Consider the following 5,537-nt stretch of genomic DNA (forward strand, 5'->3'; position numbering starts at 1 on the left):
AGTTACTCGAATTAATTCCTCACCCAGTCTGCCATTTTTTCTTACTGCGGCGTCTGCCAGAAGCGATATGTCAATAGTGGTGTATCATAAAAGAGTCATCGTTACTTCCCCCTGGGGTTATTAAAGATTTCTTAATCCAAAACACTAGTAACGAGTCATTGGCTACCTCAAGAGAGTCATAGTTCCTCGTCCTAATTGCTCACCAAGTCTCCCATTTTTTCACACTGTGGCCAGTTTGCCAGAAGCGATATGTCGCTAGTTGTGTATCATAAAAGACTCATCGTTACTTCCCCCTGGGGTTATTCGAGATTTCTTAATCCAAACCACTACTTCCGAGTCATTGGCTACCTCAAGAGGGTCATAGTTACTGCTCCCAATTGCTCACCAAGTCTCCCATTTTTCATACTGTGGCCAGTTTGCCAGAAGCGATATGTCACTAGTTGTGTATCATGAAAGAGTCATCGTTGCTCCTCCTAGGTGTTATTCGAGATTTCTTAATCCAACCCCAATAACGAGGCATTGGCTACGTTAAGAGAGTCATAGTTACTCGTCGCAATTGCTCACCATGTCTGCCATTTTTCTTACTGCGGCCAGTTTGCCAGAAGCGATATGTCACTAGTTGTGTATCATAAAAGACTCATCGTTACTTCCCCCTGGGGTTATTCGAGATTTCTTAATCCAAACCACTAGTAACGAGTCATTGGCTACCTCAAGAGAGTCATAGTTACTCGTCCCAATTGCTCACCAAGTCTCCCATGTTTCATACTGTGGCCAGTTTGCCAGAAGCGATATGTCACTAGTTGTGTATCATAAAAGAGTCATGATTACTCCTCCCAGGGGTTATTCGAGATTTCTTCATCCAACCCCAATAACGAGGCATTGTCTACGTTAAGAGAGTCATAGTTACTCGCATTAATTGCTCACCCAGTCTGCCATTTTTTCTTACTGCGGCGTCTGCCAGAAGCGGTATGTCAATAGTAGTGTATCATAAAAGAGTCATCGTTACTTCCCCCTGGGGTTATTCGAGATTTCTTAATCCAAACCACTAGTAACGAGTCATTGGCTACCTCAAGAGAGTCATAGTTACTCGTCCTAATTGCTCACCAAGTCTCCCATTTTTTCATACTGTGGCCAGTTTGCCAGAAGCGATATGTCACTAGTTGTGTATCATAAAAGACTCATCGTTACTTCCCCCATGGGTTATTCGAGATTTCTTAATCCAAACCACTAGTTACGAGTCATTGGCTACCTCAAGAGAGTCATAGTTACTCGTCCCAATTGCTCACCATGTCTCCCATATTTCATACTGTGGCCAGTTTGCCAGAAGCGATATGTCACTAGTTGTGTATCATAAAAGACTCATCGTTACTTCCCCCTGGGGTTATTCGAGACTTCTTAATCCAAACCACTAGTAGCGAGTCATTGGCTACCTCAAGAGAGTCATAGTTACTCGTCCCAATTGCTCACCAAGTCTCCCACTTTTCATACTGTTGCCAGTTTGCCAGAAGCGATATGTCACTAGTTGTGTATCATAAAAGAGTCATGATTACTCCCCCCAGAGGCTATTCGAGATTTCTTAATCCAAATCCCTAGTAACATGGCATTGGCTACCTTAAGAGAGTCATAGTTACTTGTCCCAATTGCTCACCCAGTCTGCCATTTTTTCTTACTGCGCCAGTCTACCAGAAGCGATGTCACTAGTTGTATATCATAAAAGAGTCATCGTTACTCCTCCCAGGGGTTATTCGAGATTTATTAACCCAACCCCAATAATGAGGCATTGGCTACGTTCAGAGGGTCATAGTTACTCGTCCCAATTGTTCACCCATTCTGCCATTCTTTCTTACTGCGGCGTCTGCCAGAAGCGATATGTTAATAGTAGTGTATCATAAAAAAGTCATCGTTACTTCTCCCAAAGGTTATTCGAGATTTCTTAATCCAAAACCCTAGTAACGAAGCATTGGTTACCTCAAGAGAGTCACCAAGTCTCCCATTTTTTCATACTGTGGCCAGTTTGCCAGAAGCGATATGTCACTAGTTGTATATCATAAAAGAGTCATCGTTACTCCTCCCAGGGGTTATTCGAGATTTCTTCATCCATCCCCAATAACGAGGCATTGGCTACGTTAAGTGAGTAATAGTTACTCGTCCCAAGTGCTCACCCAGTCTGCCATTTTTTCTTACCTCGGCGACTGCCAGAAGCGATATGTCAATAGTAGTGTATCATAAAAGAGTCATCGTTACTTCCCTCTGGGGTTATTCGAGATTTCTTAATCCAAACCACTAGTAACGAGTCATTGGCTACCTCAAGAGAGTCATAGTTACTCGTCCCAATTGCTCACCAAGTCTCCGATTTTTTCATACTGTGGCCAGTTTGCCAGAAGCGATATGTCACTAGTTGTGTATCATAAAAGACTCATCGTTACTTCCCCCTGGGGTTATTCGAGATTTCTTAATCCAAACCACTAGTAACGAGTCATTGGCTACCTCAAGGGAGTCATAGTTACTCGTCCCAATTGCTCACCAAGTCTCCCATGTTTCATACTGTGGCCAGTTTGCCAGAAGCGATATGTCACTAGTTGTGTATCATAAAAGAGTCATCGTTGCTCCTCCTAGGTGTTATTCGAGAGTTCTTAATCCAACCCCAATAACGAGGCATTGGCTACGTTAAGAGAGTCATAGTTACTCGTCCTAATTGCTCACCCAGTCGGCCATTTTTTCTTACTGCGGCCAGTCTGCCAGAAGCGATATGTCAATTGTAGTGTATCATAAAGGAGTCATCGTTACTTCCCCCTGGGGTTATTCCAGATTTCTTAATCCAAACCACTAGTAACGAGTCATTGGCTACCTCAAGAGAGTCACAGTTACTCGTCCCAATTGCTCACCAAATCTCCCATATTTCATACTGTGTCCAGTTTGCCAGAAGCGATATGTCACTAGTTGTGTATCATAAAAGAGTCATGATTACTCCTCATAGAGGTTATTCGAGATTTCTTAATCCAAATCCCTAGTAACATGGCATTGGCTACCCTAAGAGAGTCATAGTTACTTGTCCCAATTGCTCACCCAATCTGCCATTTTTTCTTACTGCGGCGTCTGCCAGAAGCGATATGTCAATAGTAGTGTATCATAAAAGAGTCATCGTTACTTCTCCCAAAGGTTATTCGAGTTTTCTTAATCCAAAACCCTAGTAACGAGGCATTGGTTACCTCAAGAGAGTCACCAAGTCTCCCATTTTTTCATACTGTATCCAGTTTGCCAGAAGTGATATGTCAATAGTTGTGTATCATAAAAGAGTCATAATTACTCCTCCCAGATGTTATTCGAGATTTCTTAATCCAAATCCCTAGTAATATGGCAAAGGCTACCTTAAGAGTGTCATAGTTACTTGTCCCAATTGCTCACACAGTCTGCCATTTTTTCTTACTGCGGAGTCTGCCAGAAATGATATGTCAATAGTAGTGTATCATAAAAGAGTCACCGTTACTTCCCCCTGGGGTTATTCGAGATTTCTTAATCCAAACCACTAGTAACGAGTCATTGGCTACCTCAAGAGAGTCATAGTTACTCGTCCTAATTGCTCACCAAGTCTCCCATTTTTTCATACTGTGGCCAGTTTGCCAGAAGCGATATGTCACTAGTTGTGTATCATAAAAGAGTCATGATTACTCCTCCCAGGGGTTATTCGAGATTTCTTCATCCAACCCCAATAACGAGGCATTGTCTACGTTAAGAGAGTCATAGTTACTCGCATTAATTGCTCACCAAGTCTCCCACTTTTCATACTGTTGCCAGTTTGCCAGAAGCGATATGTCACTAGTTGTGTATCATAAAAGAGTCATGATTACTCCCCCCAGAGGCTATTCGAGATTTCTTAATCCAAATCCCTTGTAACATGGCATTGGCTACCTTAAGAGAGTCATAGTTACTTGTCCCAATTGCTCACCCAGTCTGCCATTTTTTCTTACTGCGCCAGTCTACCAGAAGCGATGTCACTAGTTGTATATCATAAAAGAGTCATCGTTACTCCTCCCAGGGGTTATTCGAGATTTATTAACCCAACCCCAATAACGAGGCATTGGCTACGTTCAGAGGGTCATAGTTACTCGTCCCAATTGTTCACCCATTCTGCCATTCTTTCTTACTGCGGCGTCTGCCAGAAGCGATATGTTAATAGTAGTGTATCATAAAAAAGTCATCGTTACTTCTCCCAAAGGTTATTCGAGATTTCTTAATCCAAAACCCTAGTAACGAAGCATTGGTTACCTCAAGAGAGTCACCAAGTCTCCCATTTTTTAATACTGTGGCCAGTTTGCCAGAAGCGATATGTCACTAGTTGTATATCATAAAAGAGTCATCGTTACTCCTCCCAGGGGTTATTCGAGATTTCTTCATCCATCCCCAATAACGAGGCATTGGCTGCGTTAAGAGAGTAATAGTTACTCGTCCCAAATGCTCACCCAGTCTGCCATTTTTTCTTACTGCGGCGTCTGCCAGAAGCGATATGTCAATAGTAGTGTATCATAAAAGAGTCATCGTTACTTCCCCCTGGGGTTATTCGAGATTTCTTAATCCAAACCACTAGTAACGTGTCATTGGCTACCACAAGAGAGTCATAGTTACTCGTCCCAATTGCTCACCAAGTCTCCGATTTTTTCATACTGTGGCCAGTTTGCCAGAAGCGATATGTCACTAGTTGTGTATCGTAAAAGACTCATCGTTACTTCCCCCTGGGGTTACTCGAGATTTCTTAATCCAAATCACTAGTAACGAGTCATTGGCTACCTACAGAGAGTCACAGTTACTCGTCCCAATTGCTCACCAAGTCTCCCATGTTTCATACTGTGGCCAGTTAGCCAGAAGCGAAATGTCACTAGTTGTGTATCATAAAAGAGTCATGATTACTCCTCCCAGGGGTTATTCGAGATTTCTTCATCCAACCCCAATAACGAGGCATTGGCTACGTTAAGTGAGTCATAGTTACTCGAATTAATTGCTCACCCAGTCTGCCATTTTTTCTTACTGCGGCGTCTGCCAGAAGCGATATGTCAATAGTGGTGTATCATAAAAGAGTCATCGTTACTTCCCCCTGGGGTTATTCGAGATTTCTTAATCCAAAACACTAGTAACGAGTCATTGGCTACCTCAAGAGAGTCATAGTTCCTCGTCCTAATTGCTCACCATGTCTCCCATTCTTTCACACTGTGGCCAGTTTGCCAGAAGCGATATATCACTAGTTGTGTATCATAAAAGACTCATCGTTACTTCCCCCTGGGGTTATTCGAGATTTCTTAATCCAAACCACTACTTCCAAGTCATTGGCTACCTCAAGAGGGTCATAGTTACTGGTCCCAATTGCTCACCAAGTCTCCCATTTTTCATACTGTGGCCAGTTTGCCAGAAGCGATATGTCACTAGTTGTGTATCATAAAAGAGTCATCGTTGCTCCTCCTAGGTGTTATTCGAGATTTCTTAATCCAACCCCAATAACGAGGCATTGGCTACGTTAAGAGAGTCATAGTTACTCGTCGCAATTG

Source organism: Schistocerca gregaria, unplaced genomic scaffold (assembly GCF_023897955.1).
Source record: "Schistocerca gregaria isolate iqSchGreg1 unplaced genomic scaffold, iqSchGreg1.2 ptg000294l, whole genome shotgun sequence".
Taxonomy (NCBI): domain Eukaryota; kingdom Metazoa; phylum Arthropoda; class Insecta; order Orthoptera; family Acrididae; genus Schistocerca; species Schistocerca gregaria.